Source organism: Nannospalax galili, unplaced genomic scaffold (assembly GCF_000622305.1).
Source record: "Nannospalax galili isolate Female #2095 unplaced genomic scaffold, S.galili_v1.0 scaffold45, whole genome shotgun sequence".
Lineage (NCBI taxonomy): Eukaryota > Metazoa > Chordata > Mammalia > Rodentia > Spalacidae > Nannospalax > Nannospalax galili.
Genome location: NW_008355775.1, coordinates 1080106 through 1097866, shown reverse-complemented (window position 1 = coordinate 1097866; position 17761 = coordinate 1080106). Strand labels below are relative to the sequence as shown.

Sequence of the window (17761 nt, the reverse complement as noted above, 5' to 3'; positions counted from 1 at the left end):
AAGGGTAGAAGATATTTCTCATTGACAACTGTACTTTCATTTTAATAAACATGTTTTTAAAATATTTTTAACATTTTTCTGAGGGTTTTAAAAGCTGTAAACATTTCCCACAAAGAGGATACAAAAGTGGCTAAACAATAATCCTTCTCAGATTCTATTTGTAAAGATGAGACTGATTAAGTGAACATGGCTTCTTTGCAATTAACAATTAAAAATCATTCTTCTGAACTGATATATCTAGATAATATGGTATTTCTAGGTACATATTTAAAACTGTTTGACATGTTTGAAGATAATCTAGAATAAGTATTCGTTCACTCATTCTTAAATTTATAGTGCTAGGAGCTACAGATAGTAAATTGCTTTTCATACTCCTAAACACTTAACATCTAAAACCTCAAATGTTGATTCTTCAGATTTTTGTCTTCTTTCCCATTTTAAGCCTCAAGAGCTTTACAGACTTCATAAAAGTACTACAAAACTTTCATGAACACTCTTGGTTAGATTTTGAAAACTGCAGGAACTTTAAAAAAATAACCGTTAAATTATCCTTAAGGAACCTTGCCTTTCCTTTCTGCAATAGTTGGATATGAAGATATAGAAGGCAGGGTGGATACAAAGATGTAGACGCCTAGGACATCTTTTATTTATTTAGTTTATTTTAGGCCACTAAATAGACTGGCAGAGCTGCAACGCTAGGCTTGATCAATTAGCCTGCATGATAGCCATAGTAAAAACTCAATGCCATTTTGAAATGTACATTTAAAGACCTTATATTGAATCAAACAGTTTGTGGCTCTTTAAAAAGAGAGATTAGATTTCAAGACACACTCTTCAGTAAGGCCATTTCATTGGTACTCTTAAACTACCAAGTTTCCTTTAAGTAGCAACACATCAGTAAATACGTTTGTGTTACAGTTGTGAACGTTTGCATTATCATATAAGCTGAATAAAAATTGAACGATTTTCATTTATTGTTATATTATTTAGACCCTTTTAGCTTATTGTAAGAAACAGTTACACTTGTCCAAGCTAAGGAAGAACCCATAAATTTTAGCACACAAGTTGTTAGATTTTTTAAGCTTGTGCCAGGGGATCTGGCTGGAGAGAAATTTTTCTCATTCTTAGAAAATATCTTTTATGAACTTAGGGCTGACCGTGTTTAGCTGGTCCAGTCTCTACCAGGAGCTGACATTTATAGCTGAATACATTTCCCTGTATTTTGGATGTTCAAATATAGCACAATTGAAGGCAATTTTCTGTTTAAATGTATTCATTATTTTCTTTTTATGATAATTATAAGCAATCCCTTGGATATTAGTAATGGTCCTCCTGAAATTTCTCAGCGAATCATCAAATACATATAATTTTCAATCAGCATAAAGCAACTCTCCACATTAATTGCATCAACAGTGGGGTGAAAAGAGTGAGGATACTGGACAGCTGGGAAAATGATAAGATACTGTTCCTGGAGTTAACGATGTAGCACAGTTGGTGGAGTGCTGACCTGGCATGAAGGAAGCCCGAGGTTCCATTCCAATACTACATAAACACCATGTGGTGATGCATGCTGGTAATCCCAGTACCAAGAGGGTAGAACAAGGTAGATTAGAAGTTCAAGGTCATTTTAAAGCTGTACAGAGAGTTTGAAGTCATTCTGAGCTGCAAGAGATCCTGTCTTATGCAAACAAAAACTGAAAAACATTTCTTTTTCTCATTGGAAATAGCCTGTAGTAGACAGCTGTGGGTAAAAGACTGGCTGGGCACTGAGCATCAGGAAGCATTAGGACACCAAGAGAAATCTGGAGCGTCCTCAAGGGTGACTCAGGGACTGGGGCTCAAAGACTGATTCAAACAATATTTTTGGAAAAATTTTCTTTCCATATGTACCCTAATTTTTGTTAAAGTATCATTAGAATTGCATACTTATTTATCTGACAACAATCTTTGAAAATATATAGTGGCATGTTATATTTATAGAGGGCTTCACGTCTAAAATATATTTTTAAATCAGGTATCTATTTTTTTAACATTTTCGTATATGAGTATTTGCATACATGTATGAATGGGCAATGTTTGTGGACAATGCTCATGGAGTTCAGGAGAGGCAGAAGATTCCATGGAACTGCAGTTACTACAGGTAAATGCTAAGAATCAAAACAGGGTCCTCTGCAAGAGCATCCAGTAATCTTAACTGTTGGGCCATATCTGCATCCCATCCCCTTTAAATTTTTAAATTAATCTATTTTTATTTTATGTGTCTATGTGTTTGGCATACATGTATTTAAGTAACCATGTGTGTGCAATGTCTGTGGAGGACAGAAGAGGGTGTTGGATCCCCTGGAACTGGAGTTAAGGAAGGTTGTTAGCCACCATGTATGTGCTAAATACTGAACCAGGGTCCTCTGCAAGAGCAGAAAGTGGTTTTAACTGCTGAGTCATCTCTCTTGTCCAGTTAGATAATTTTTATTTTGTCAAGATTTCAAGCATTGCTTTCACCAGTCCTCATATTCATAGTGTTGTTTTTTTTAAACAAGCTTTTACATCACCTACATATGCTCAGAAAAATATCACCACTGTAAACTCATCTGTGAGGGATCTATAGTCACAGACTGAATCCATGAGATATGAGCTTGCTTCCTACTGGCTAGTGATCCTTGATTATTTTTTCTTTAAATTTATGTTATAAGAACATCTAATTCATCAGTTGTGAAGGCACTAAAGGTAAAGTATGATTTTCTCTGTAACTAGAATTCTTTAAAAAAAAAATAGCATGGTTGTATAAAGTCACTTGAAAGGTTTTTTTGAGAGGACTCTTATTGTGATCCTGGCCTTATAGCCCTATTGGATCATCTCCAGGTCTGTTTCACCGCTTTATCTTTGGATGCGCGCAGTGCCTTTAACACAGGAGCACTCAATAAATAGGTGCTGAACATTGTTACTACGGCATTTTTGGCAAACTGTAAGTTAATGAACAGATACAACCTTTATATTTTTTCCATACCAGCAAGTTATTGCACAGTGGTTTTCCTTCACTAAGCAAGTGGACAACTAAATGGATGATCACCATCATAAAAGGTTCAAAAATCTAGTTTCCTTTAACCTGCACTATCTTCTTCCTGATCCCCTATTAAAACCATCAGTTATAAAATCTAAGAAAGATTGGCAATTCAGTATCCAAATGTCCATAACACCTAAGATTGTGTGACTTTAAGAAATATATAGAAAGTTGGTTAAAAGAAAGATATGATATTTACATTACTATTTCTAGCAGTAAACTAGAATAGAAATATACAATAATAACTGAAAAATGGTTAATATATGAGAACTGTGGTGTTTGAGGAGTACACTTACTTGAGTTTCATATATTATTATTTTTTTCTTTTCTTCCTTTTTTTTTTTTATTTTGAGACAGGGTCTCCATGTAACCCCAGCTGGCCTGGAACTCACTATGTAGACCAGGCTGGCCTTGAACTCATAGAGATCCACTTGTCTCTGCCTCCAGATTACTGGGATTAAAGGCATGCACCACCACACCAGGGATACATTATTTCAATGTAATACTTAAAAGAAAAAAATTGCACTATTTCATAAATGAGCAAATGTGGAGCAAAAATGTAAATCCTGTAAAATTAGTATGGAATTCAGAGTGAAGTCATCAGTGAGTCTCTAAAGTTTGAGATATACATATATTTTTTTTCTGCTATTACAGTACTTGGAGGAGTCTCTTTCTCTGAGCAGGAGATAGTATAATTAACATGAACAGATTGTGAAGAATATCTATCTGATTTTAGGATGTAGAAGTGTTAACAAATAAGGACACATTAAAACAGTAAGTGACAGGTTATGACAGTGAGTCACAGAAGTAAATTTAAGGGTCTGGAGTGACTACCTGATACTAGAATCCCCTGAAGTGCTACAGTATTAACTTGAGATTGTCTTTGGTCTTCATAGTGCTCATCTAATATGGACAGGCCAATTCAAGTCGATGATTTACTGAACTTGTATTATGTCCTTATCTGTAAGTTCATCCACCCACCATTAATCTAAATCACTTTTGAAAACACATATTCATTAAGTTCTACACAGGAGCCATACAAGGAGATGAACAGATCAGGGAATGTCTTGCTTTGAAGGAATTAATATTTTAGTGTGGAGAGGTATTATAAAAAAATAAATAATAATAAGAAAATACCACAAAATGACGAGGGTCATGAAGAAAACAGAAAAGATTGGAAATATAGTGTTAGTGCATCAGATAATCAGAGATAGATTTTCTGGAAGGAAACACTAAACACAGTCTCTGAATGGGATGCAGTATCAGGCTACCTTGATACCTTTACAGTTCTGTTTTCCTCAGGGAGCATTTGGTTCAATGTAGGAGAGAAACAGAAATGATATTTCATATGTTCTAGCCAGTGGAGTGATTCTGAAGTACAGAATTTGTTGAGGGAATTGAAGAGGGAATCTTAATCCAACCTGGGGTTTAGGGAAGTACTTTCTGGAAAAAATCAGAAGCTATCACAGACAGGAGGGAAAGGAGATAGGTGGATATGATGAGGGAAGCATAAGTAATTTGGTATCTCTAGGCCAGCATACATTTGTAGAGGGATGGGTAAGAGACCATGTAAAATGAAGTGTGGTGGTACACTCTTTTAATTCTAGCACTCAGGAGACAGAGGCAAGAGGGTCTCTATGACCAGTCAAATCTATGTAATGAGTTCCATGTTCCATTGCAGAAATATTGTGTCTCAAAAAAAACCCATAAAACAAAAAATGACATCAAATATAGCAGGGCAAAATACAGTGGCTCTGCCTGTAAACCCAGGACTAAAGCAGCTGAGACAGAAGGATGATGAGTTCAGTCCAGGCTGATCTACATAGTGAGTTCCAGTACAGATAGGGCTACAGTTAGGAGAGATCTTGACTCAAACAAACAAAAACAAAACCAAACCAAAACAAAACAAAAAAAAAATGAATAGATGGATGAATGAATGGATAAAAATAAATAAATAGATAAATACATAAATAAATGAGATTGTGTAAAGAAATAGCGATAGAATGTTTTGATGAAGAGCTTGCTAGTATCAGTGGCAGAGAAATTTTGAAATATTTTAACTGTGACCACATTTTCATTTCCTATAGACCATTCCCACTATAGCATTAAGGGCAATTTTATAACAGAGGACAAAATTATGACCAAATCACAGCAGCAATTGTCCATGTAAAAAGAAGGATAGAGAAGAGAAAGAGTTCAAAAATGTTTATGGATAAATAAAGTTTGGTAGAACTAATGATGATAAGCTAAAGAGTGGAAGAAGAAAGCAAAGTATCTGAGTTTCAAAAGCCACAGAGAGCAAAGATACTTCTCTCTTTAAATTGGAAGAGTAAAATGTGTTTAACATATAAAACCATTGAACCTAATGTTGAAATTTATCAATATGGAGGGACCTGCTTTGTCTCACTGACCCTAGTGAACTACTTTCCCATCACCTAGGCTGTAGGGACAGAACTGAAAAGGAAAACCTGTTTTAATACACCAAGCATGTCCATGACCCCTCCAAATCATCTGTTATTATTGTGTGCGTCCGTGTCCATGGCATCAACAAATGAAAGTGGAACTTTGCAGGCAAGGATTATTTCTCCTTGTATCTAACCAAAAAAATTCAAATTTATAGACTTTTAATAAACATGCATACAGGGAACTTTTAAAAAATCTAAATAAAAGGTTAAGTTATTAGTATTAGGTGAAATTGTAAAATTTTATTTGTGAAATTCATTTACGTTTAAAAGTTGTTCTCATCTCTAATTTCTGAAGAGTACATAGGTACAGACCTTCTTTAAAATTTGTTTATATTATCAGTGAGGAGGGAGATCTCCAAGGAATTTAGAGTGGAGAGGATTTCTATTTCAATACGCTGTCAGATAGCATTACTAAGTATTTCTGAAATGCCATCATTACCTCAATAGAAGCAACATGATCAGTGCTGAACTGGCTATTGAATATAGACTGCAGTAGCATTAGGCAGCAGTTTATATTTACCGGCTATGAAGTTTTATTTATGTATACTTGGTTCTGTGCTTGCTTTTGTCAGATCTAACAATAAGCCTAAATTAATGAATACACTCAACAGTGAGGGCTAGAAGCTTTTAGGCATCATTTACATAGTCACTTTAAATAACTGCACTGCCTGGTTGTGAGTGGACTGGAAATGCCCCCAGACCCCAGGCCTACTGTTCAGATTAGCACTGAGCAACTGAATGATGTCACCTGGCAGGTTGAACAAGAGCAGCTGGACCAGCTGGGACCAAGCATCAAGTGCCCTCCCCAGAGCTATGTCTAATGTGAGTACAATAGCTCGAGTGAAGTCTTACTCACTCTGCAAGCTCATTCTCTGGAGTGTGGCAAAGAATGGCATCTGCATTTTATTGATCTTGCAGCTGACAAGTAAGCGGCGGCCCTCCTCAAGATGTCTCACATCTTGCTCCTTAGTGTGCTGATTAGGCTTTCAAATAAGTGAGATGCATGGCTGAATTTGTAAGAGGAATGTACTGCTTTCGTTGGCTCTATCTCAATATCCAGACATCTTCAAAATGAAAGGATTTCAAATTAAAGCCATGTAAGGAACAAATCTCTTTTAAACATCTCCAGTCCTCCCTTTCTCTGAGCATCTCATCTTACACGGGTCTGTCCTCTGCAGTGCTTAGCATAGCCTCCTAATTGTGCTGAGCATGATGACTGGCGAATGGATTAGTCTTGACCCCCCAGTTCTGCAGAAATTAATGCTGATTCAAATGCAAGCTTCCCTCTGTGCCACTTGGACCACAGCTTTCATTTATTCCTAGAGTTCATTCTGTTAGTTGCCTTGAGACTAGGTTTTAAACTGGTAAGAAAGGATCCATTCTGCTGTTCCTTCCACTGTGGCCTGAGGGTTAAAGGAACGGAGAAAATTTATTTCTGATGAGTTTTGTCACCGTATCCCCATGCCTTTGATCTGATTTCTCTCATTTTTTTGGTTTTAGGAAGTAGTGTCAGGAGAAACAGGACAAGGGAAGCATTGAAAACAGAAAGTTTAAAGATATATGAAGGAGACTATCCGCAGGGAAAAGGCTTGAACACTTCTTTGGCTCTGCCAGAGGACAGAGCAGAGACGGAAAGGATCCCCAGGAAACAAGGTGAGGTTGTGAAGGAGAAGCACAGGCAGTTAGCTCTGTACCCACAGTTTGTATGGAGTCTTTGCTTCTCTGCCTCTAGTTATGATTCTCAGAATAGTCATTCCTAAAGGTCCTATACTGAAAGTCCAATTCTGCAACATTTTCTTTGCTTCACACACAAAGACTGCTTCTTTGTACCAAGCAACCAACTTCACATACCGTTATACCTTAAGGAAACCATTAACTTTAAAGATCATCAAAAGTATTTTTTTATTTTAAAAATAAAGCTTATTTGGATTGCATATAAAATGCCTATACACCTTAAAGAAAAGGCTACCTCTGGGTATAAGACAGGCAGCTCAGTTGTGATACATGATAATTTCATGTATAGTCATGGAAGTTGTGTTCTAGGATATGAGCCCATGGGAGCTTTGCCTTCCATTCTATTGGGAATCATACTGAATTGTTTTCCCATATTGGAAAGAATAGGAAATGTACTCATTTGTACTATTTGTACTATTTGTTCTATTAGAGCACGAACTTCTTAAATACAGAAATCTTGCCTTTTGCATGATGTTTGCTACCTAAGCACTTAGCACAGTGCCTTAACAAATTTGCAGATTTCACTTTAGAGAACTGAAATAAATTGAAACTAATCATAGCTTTTTGGAATTACTACTTTTTCTTTCTTAAAACTGAATTAGTCTGAATATAGATATTATCACTCTAAGCATTCATCAGACTGTGTGTCAAAAAATTTTAAGCATGTTTTCCCAGTATGCTAGAATATAAAAACATAAGACTCAACTATTAGAGGAAAAAATTTGTCAATTTTGGATGAAATCTACATTCATAATGTTATGAATTCAATTATCAGCCACCTAGCTGCTTTTCCTGTAAAGTAGCAATATGTTTTTTTTCACCTGTCTTTTCCCAACCAAATATATTATGATATATTATCTGCTTCAAATAACTGATCTAATTCAGGAAAAAAGTTAAGTCTGTAAATAAGTTAGGTTATATCAGGAAGTCATCCATTAATATTTCCCAAAGCTCGTTGTTTGAGCAGAGATGAAGCAGCACAGTGTAATTGAAGTAGATGATTGTGTATACCTTAGTACTTAAAAACCCAAATTCTTATTGTAATAATTCACAAAACTCAGCACAATCTTATTATTAAAGTCCTACCACAGTACAGAATGCTACAGGAGGACACTGTGATTGTAAAGGGTGGATTAATTTGCTTAAGACTGGTTCCTTTAAAACAAAAGAGAATATGGGCTTTTGAGGTGCTACATGCACTTTTGCAGCCAGGCAAGATTTCAGCAACCTTGCACTAAGGATAGCACTCAGACAGCACTATCCATCTTCTGCCAGCTAAGGAGGTAACGTAGTTTGAGAAAATATTTGTCTGAATAGAAAAAAATCCTGCTAAAGAACCTGTAGATGTATACTTATGCTTGCTTTCTTGCAAAACACATCTGAACAGAAAAGCGCCAACAATGGGTATGAGACTAAAGGAAGGACTCAGTTGCTGGGAGCAGCACCAGCTGAACACTGAATGAAAATGTTTCAGCAGTGAGCAGTGCTAGGCTGAAGACACATTTTCATACTTTAAAGTTATTTACATCTTTAAAGCTTCTTCTCAGATGCGCATCAGGATAAGTGCTACAAGGTTTTGCCTCTGAAGTCTGGTCATAAAGCAACATTATTGGCATGCTAGGCAATGGCATTTATTTGTGAGATAAATCATAGTCCCCAATGCAATGATTCTATCTAGCCTTTTTTTTTTTTTCTGCATAGAATTTTCATAGTTTTCTTTACACTGGATGTTTTCTCAGGACACATGATGTCTCAGTGTTCTAGAAGTCAAAAGACATCCAAAAGTTCACCCAAGTAGCTAGTTCAGATAGTAAAGCTTGGCAATATGAACTCTTGAATACTAGAACACTTTTGAAAGTCATGAAACAAGTTATGAAAATCGTTCCAGAGTGGAAAATGTTCAGGTAATGATTGGCTCATTTGGGTTCTAGAAACATCTATATCATGCATTCTGTCTTTAAAATATAAAATAATGTTTGCTTAATTTAGAAGAAAAATGATTATTGCCTTTATAGTCAGAGAATTCTTCCGGCTGATTGAAGTAACGAAAAAGCTTTCAGTTGTTTTGTCTCATTTGTTCTACCGGGGACTGACCCCAAGGTGTCTTGTGTGTCAGGTAAATACTCTGCTACTAAGCAGCAAACTCAGGCCAGGGAACTCAGAATACTCTTACGTGTTCTCAAGGTCTGCTCTGTAAGTTGATCACAGTTCTCCTTCTCGCTCTGTAGTGGTCACACATTTCCTTCTTTTATATTTTAATAACACACACACACACACACACACACACACACACACACACGCACTAGCAGCCTCATTTCCTAGAATACAGCTGAGACAGAAGATAAATTCTTCAAACAAATTGAACATTCCAACAGAAGACAGTACCAATAAGGGTTTTGCGTACTGTATTTACAATGGCTTTGGTAGTCCTGAAAGAAAGAAGTCAATGTGGAATTTTGAGTGTAGTAAACGTAAAATTTCTAAAACAGCGAGTGCCTTTCTAGTTTTATAAAAAAGAACATTCTAGGGGAATTTAATAGAGTAACAGTTTTATTATGAATTTCTCTAAGTGACGCCAGCTTTTCATACATTATCTCTCATTCAGCAGAGATTCACAGCAGATCTGTTTTATAATGTAATGAATATGAAACAGCCTAGTGAAACAGAAAATCTGACTTCTGATTTTTTCAGATTTATTATTTGTAGTAATAAAGTAGATCTTGATGTTATGTGAATCCAGACTACATACTTTGTTGGGCAATATTGAGAGAAAGAAGAAACCTCTAGACTTTGTGCCAGAATTACTTACATGTAAGTGTACAGACATACGTTTTAGACAACCTATAGGAATGTCTTACAATATGGACGGAATCTGGACTAATGGCTTCTTAACCTTGCACCAAAAGCTTCTGTTTATAATTTAAACAAGTTCTCTGAGTCATGTGTTTTTATGCCCTGAGCACTTGACATTTATCCCTCAAGACCATACCTTGACCCCCACTCAATATCGTGAATGAATGTGGGGGCAGTGGTTGGATTAGCACATCAAAACACTGAAAGCAGCATATTTATATTCTTATTGGAACCCATAAGAATTGAGAAGTATGCTTGACATTGGGTGTATGAGATATTTTAGATCCAAGGGTCAAAGGGGAATATTCTTTATTAAGGGTGGAGACAAGCTTGTGCTTCTTTCTGTACTTCGTGCTGAAGAGACTGTTTGAATAAAATTATGGATGAAAGCCAGAATTGGTTGCCCACGCTTTTAATCCCAGCACTTGGAAAATACAAAAAAAGAACAAATGAGGGATGAGTCCTGGCTGGGGAGTACAATTCTGAGACAGATATGAAGGAAGGTGGTTCTCAGAGTCTGGGCCCACTATTGGCTTTAATGCTAAAAATCTGGCTGATTATTTATTTATTCAGGTAGAACTGTAAAGCAGCTTAGAAATGCAACAAGCAAAGGGATTAAAGATCTCAAATCTGGATTTAAGTCATCATTTGTGGTAATGAAGATGTAGTATTAACTATGCTCAACAAAATATACATAATGGAACTAATAGTTGTTTTCTGAACACTGCAGCAGAATGTGTTATTGCTATATAATTTAACCTAATGATTAAGTAAATAAATAGACTATTATGAGCATATTAAAACATATTTCTTAAATTGTAAATTTTGAAGTTTGTCAAATAATTTGAATATTTCCCTTAAAGGGTTTCTTTTTCCTTTTGTTTGTTTTGTTTGAGGCAGGTTTTCTTTATGTACCCTTCAACTCCAGTTCCTCTTACCTCAACATCCCACATGATTTGATTACAGGCATAATCCATACCTGGCTTTAAATATCTTCTAATGACAAAAATTCTCTGTTTATTTCACTGTGGAATCACAGAAAGTAAAGGTTCTCCAGAAACATATCCTACACATGCTGGCTAATTCAAATCCATGTGTTTATTTACAGCACCAATTGGGAATCAGGTAGGGCCATCAAGCAATAAGCAGAAAATGATTATTAATACAAAATAAAACCAGCATTATTAATTTCAATTCTAGGAAATCCTAAACAAAGAGTGACTTGCCTTACTTAGAAATAAGTTTTTCAGTCTGATGCTTAAAAGTTGGTGAGGAAAAAAAAATACTGCAGTATCTGGATAATGCAATTTCCTTGAATTAATCTATCACCTCTGGCTTTACTCCCTCTTCCTTTAATGATCCATAGTCATTGGGAGAAGAGGGTATGATATAGATGTCCCATTTAGGGCTGGGTACTCCTCAATCTCTTATCTGCATGCTGACCAGTTTCTGGTCTCTGTTTTAATCGCCATCTTCTGCAAGAAGCTTCTCTGGAGAGAGTTGAGAGATGCACTAATCTACAGATGTAACAATAAATCATCATGAATCAGTTTAATATTATATATATTTAGCAACATGATAGTGGTAGATTTTTCCCTATGACCTGTCTATAGCCACATGTTCTTTCAGGAAGCCCTAGCATTATCTGAAGACCTATTGGCAATTGATAGATGCTGGGCAAGGGAGACTCGTTTTCCTTACTGGTATGACACCTGGTCTATTGGCCAGGCTTCAGTGGGTAGATCCACATCCAAGAGTACTTGGGAAATACACATTAAATTTAAAAGGCCTTTTAGAGATAAAGAAAAAAAATAGAGGATATGAAGTTGGGGGAGTCATAAGATGGGTGAGAACAAAGGGAGTGGTCTGAATATGATCAAAATACATTGTACGAAATTCTCAAACTAATATGTGTATTTTTAAAAATGTTAAGCACAGTATATTCTAACTCAATGGTAATAAAACATAGTTAATGTTTTCATTATAAAGGAAAGATAGCCGAATGTGGTATTGCATGCCTTTGTTCTCAGAACCAGAGAAGCAGAGGTAGGTGGAACTCTGTGAGTTGGAGGCTAGCGCTATCTACATCATGAGTTTCAGGCAAGTCACTGCTACAGTATGACCCTGTCTCAAAAAAATACATAAATAAAATAAATGAAGGAAAGATAAACTTCATAAAATTATGCAGAGAAAACCAAGAATACAAAATTTACTGTATATTAATAAGAAAACATATCAACAGCTGAATATTTTTTTTCAAATCCCCATATTTTCTTTAGCTATAGAACAGATGAATCAAATTTGGGAAGTATACGTTATTCAGGCAGGGTTGTGACAATATATGCGTGGCATCATGATAATTTAAAAACTTAAACCAAAGCTGAAAATATGAAAAGAAAACAAAAACACTCACTTTGCAGAGATTTTGCAGTACATAACTATGTCATAAATCATAGAAATGTGAGTAATATCCAAGATAATATGAATTAGTAATAATTTATGGTGTATGTAAGCACCTTGTTGAGTTTTGGCAAGCTTTCTACTGGTAATAGCCCTTTGTTCTAATTTAGGTTGAGGGCACAAAGAGAAATACAGTTCCAAAAATGTGTACTCTGAACAGAGCTTGGAATATAACATGTGTCCTACTTCACTGAAGATTTGTCTTTCTGTTATGCAAAGCCAGAAAGGTTTGGCTTTGAATTCCTAAGGCATATGTGACCTTTGGAAATTTGCTTAATGTTTCAGAAGCTCCAGAGTAATCCAGTTTCTAAGTTTTACTGTGAACTTTTAAAAGTCCCATCTCCAGGACACATCTCACATCAATTAAATCAGAATGTCTTTGGGTAAGAATATAATATTTTTATTTTTAAAGGGGCTAGATGATACTGATATAACACAAAGTATGTGCACAAATAGAATAATCATCTGTGTTCCAGGAGCATATCACTCACTTTATTGGTTTGTTCAACAGGTGAGGAATAATACAGAGGGAACATGTAGTACCATCTATGGCAGCCAATATGCTTTCAATGAATAGTGACACTTCCTGTTGTTTTGCTGTAGTAAAACAGAACTAAGATAAAAATGCATGGATTTGTGAGATGGGCTTTACTGTAAATAGCTAGAAACCCAGGGTTTAAATATATGCCATAAGTTCAGACATGTTTACATCCATCCATCTCTTGTCAGAGAAATAAAAATGGAGTAGAAAAACTTACTCATATTTTCTATGCAAAATGTTCTCTAATAAGAATTATAAATATACACATATGCACAACCATTAATCATAGGAGGTTTCTGAAACAGATTCAAAGCATCATGTCACTTGGCATTGCTTTAACACCATATCCATCATCTGATATTTCTGTCACCAAAGCATTCAAGTTGTCAGATAAAACCCATTGCCTGGGGGAAATATAAACCATGGCTTCAGTAATGAATGAAAATGAAATGATTCCCCACAGTATTTGCCAGACTCGCTAGAAATAAAAATAGCTAATTAAATAATCTCCTTCTAAAACAGATCTATGTCTGGCAGGTACTTGTCCTTTTAATGGCAAAATACAAAGGTCTCCTATGGAAATGTCTCAGCAATACTGTGCTACACCAGCCTACAACTTTAAGGGACACTCACGTGATCAAAATTTTCACACCAATTTCACATATCTGAATAATTTTATCTTTGGCAATTTTGTTGAAATAATCCACAGTACATCAGTCCTTCAAATGCGTGCCTAAGGATAAACAAACAATTTCCTACTAAATTGAGCCCCTGGTTCCCTCCTATGCCTCTTCTGTTCCATCACATGTTTTTTTTTCCAGTCAATATGAGAAGTCTTTTTTTTTTTTTTTTTCTGATTTCCAAGACCATAAAGAGGATATACTGGAAAAAAATACCACAAATTGCTCCTCAGCACCCAGTTAATTCTTCGCATTGTCAGATTTTGAGATTTATGAAAACGATGAACACTAAAGAACATTGGTTCTTTATAACATCAGACAAAAAATTAGTAAACAGCAAAGACTCACAAAAGAAAAATGAAGTCTGTGATAAATCCAGGAAATGTACACCTTTGCACACGATCTATCCAATGCACATGACATGGAAATATCAGAGAGTGCGATGGAACATTCTGTGCAATGGAACATTCTGTTTCAAAATGAATAACAAAAAATATTATATGCATAGAATTAAGACTTTCCTCACATATTTCCCCTTTCTATTATGTGCATTTTAATATGTATCCAAACTTATCATCTACACTGAAACATTTTTGGAGTAATTGTGAACAAAATTATTCAATTAATTGTATTTAGATTCTATACCTTGCAATCATTTTGAAAGCTAGTTTTAAACACCTGTTTCTCATAAGCATGGCTACTTAATAATATGAATTACTACACATGATTTTGGCAGATTTTTTGTACTGTGTGGTTAAAATTGAATACTAAGAAAAAACCATTTCATCCAGAAATAAAAGCAGCCTTGTCGCCATGTTACTTGGCTAGCCAGTTAGTGAAATTTCAATAACTATATGTAATTATATTCTTGGGAGTAGAGCAGTTGTAACTAGAATATAAAACAGTGTCTGTCTTTCATTTTTATGGTGTTAAAAAGTAGCATGATAGTCTAAATTTTCTTTTTAAAACTTCTGTTTTAATTTGGATTAAATAGTTATCTGCTCATATGTTAAAATAAGTGACAACCTGCTTCTTACTTTTACATCAATGATAGTGGAAAAGGATCCTCTCTCTCTCTCTCTGGAGAATTGTTAAATTCAAAGAAATCTTAGTTGCCTATTCAATTGCCTAAATGAATCATGTCCAATTTATCGATGCAGGTATTTGATGGCAGTAAATAAAATGGAGAAAAAATTGTCTATTCCTGAGAAAATTGAGAACAGAGGAAGGATTTGGATCACAGAAGGTAAGAAAGACACAATGGAAAGAGTGACGTGCTAGCTAGTAAATGTTATCTGCATAGCCTTTGGGGGTATGTTGCATGTGCTGGATTGGAATAGACTTAATTTAAAATGGGAAGAAATTTTAGTTTGTAAGAGCTAGGGAGGAGATGCATGACCACATGGAAACAGTTCTACAAGTTCCTGGGAACATGCTCATATGATTCTATGGCAATGGTGTCAGCGTACACAAGTCCCATGCAAACTCAGGCAGAAAAAAACCCAGCATAGAACTGGAAAAATGAACAGTAGACCCTAATATTAGCTGAAGAAATTTTGGCAACTTAATGCTGCCAGGTGAGGAAGAACTGATCTTCCTGAAATAAGGGATTCTAGATAGGCTGACCAGACCTCAGTGGATGGCCTTGCACTGACACTGACTTGAGACAGTGGTCCTTAACACAGATTACAGAGTATATGGGTTCCCACCGGGGGTGGGGGGCTGGGGGGTGGGGACAAGGGGTATAAAGATGATTAATATTCTTTGAGATATTCTGTATGAAATACAATAAAAACAAATTAAAAATGCTTCTTAGTATTTCCCCTGATATACATTAATTTTTAATGAGAAAAAACAAAACAATGAAGACCACTTCGTTAATCATTCAAAATAAATGTATCCTCAACAGTATTCCACAGAATTGTCAGTCATTGTGAAGTAGGAGAGAAATTCTCAATATATATCATTTGGTATTCACTGTGCCTTAGAAAAATATTTTCTCTCTCATGTTGGCACATCAATTTCCTGAACACAATCTGTATATTGGTTAGAAATATTTCCAAGCTAAATACCACAACTCACAGAACATAAAGCTTATTACTTTCAAATGACTAAGCAAAAACTACAATGATACAATTAATAGCTTCATGGTAATTTCTATAGATTTTTGCAAAATGAATGAACTCAGAGAAGCTTCTCTAAGAAAAACTGTCAGATTACTCAAAAGGTTAAATGTGCATAAAAAGCTGGAATTTTCTTATGCCAGGAAAAAGAGTTAGGAAGCCCTAGGGAACTGTTCTTCTACGTAGGGACATTTACAAACTGATAGTCTATGTGTTGTCAATAATGTCTCCATGCACAACTCACTGACCTAATTAACCTTCATGAGAAGAAGCCAGTTCAAGTGCAAATATGTCATGATTGAGGGATATCATTAAGCAAATTCATCATTCATGCAAGGAAAAAAGTTAGAAAATAATACAAGGAGAGGTGAAACTTTAGAGAGATTTTTTTGACGTAGAATTGAGACTAGAGAAAGAGGAGACCAAGACAGAAATCCAAATAGCTCCCCAGTCTTCTCTACAATATGGGTTTACACATAACTTGAGATAAACTAAGTGTTTTTGTTTTACACAAATCAAAGAATCCAGACAAAAGGTCATGGCAACAATATTTCAAATATCATGTATTATATATATATATATATACATGCTATATGTGTGTGTGTGTTACCTTGTAGCATAATTATATTGATGCAGTCCTTGCAAAAAGAAATCCCATAAACAAAAAATTCACTTCCATTTTATACCCACTCAAAATTACCTTCCTTAAAGAAAGAAGGTCAAGCAATTGACAGAATCATACAGAATGGGAAACACACACTATGTTAAAAACTTTTGTGCAATTGAAGTCTAATATAAGAAAGGCACTAAATTTAGAAAATAGAATATAATTCATTGAGTATTTAGTGCTAAGTTAATTGTTTGAAATATTATATGCACTAATAAAAAATTATTAAGAGATGGGCATCCCTTCGCATACCCTGGTAGTGAATGATGCACAGTATGTTGCATATGAGGGGAAGGTTCTGAACCACTGCACTTCTTATTTGATTCATATGCACCTGTGTTAGCTCATAACAGCTGTGTTAAATATGTCAGAAACAAAATAACTTAATTGATTATTAACACCTGCATGGGTAATGATTGGTTTTACAGACAGAGAAGAGCTTCAGAGTGGGCTGGAAATGTTGGCAGGGAAGGCAAGTGCTGTGTATTCTTTAGTTGGCTTTCCTTTGTCTTTTTAATGCCATTTTCTCTCCATGGGGTGGCATAGATGCTAACACCTCTTCACAGGTTAAATCCTTCTAAACCTACGCTGAATTCAATCAAAGGTCAATCCTGTTACTAAAACTTTTGTAAACACAATAATAAAAATATGTTCAGTATATATCACATTTTATATTGCTTATATGTTTTTAAGCATGGATCAAGAGATCAAAAATCAGCAGAAAGATCAGGCACCGTGACATTCAGTGAAAATGCTCATTGGTAACTTTTATCTCCAGACACTTTAATCACATCATACAGAGGAAAAATGTTGTTTGTAAATAATCGTGAATTCATGGTTCTAAGGCCTTTCTATAGCATAGACCCTTTTGCTAGATGGTGATGTCTAAAAATCATTTTTAAATGCCTTTAAAAGAATAATAAAATATAAGGAAATACAAAGTAAATATAAAAATCCTTAAAATTTGGAATATACAAATTATCTACTAAACATTAAGTAAAAGATAGTAACTGGTCTGGTATAAATTCTTATTAGGAAAAACATAACTGACAATTTTAGATACTTGACTCATGTGCAATGTGCCATGGAAATTTCTGTAATGTTTGTTCCTGATAAAGACTCAGATTCTGCTAATATTATGAGTGCTTATTTACTATAGTCATCATACAGAGTTTGGGAT

General features: G+C 35.2%; 1 protein-coding gene across 1 annotated transcript in view; it reads right to left on the bottom strand.

Moving 5' to 3' along the window:
* Edil3 (EGF like repeats and discoidin domains 3) overlaps window positions 1-17761 on the bottom strand; it is a 482626-nt gene that overhangs the window by 159319 nt on the left and 305546 nt on the right. The window lies entirely within an intron of this gene.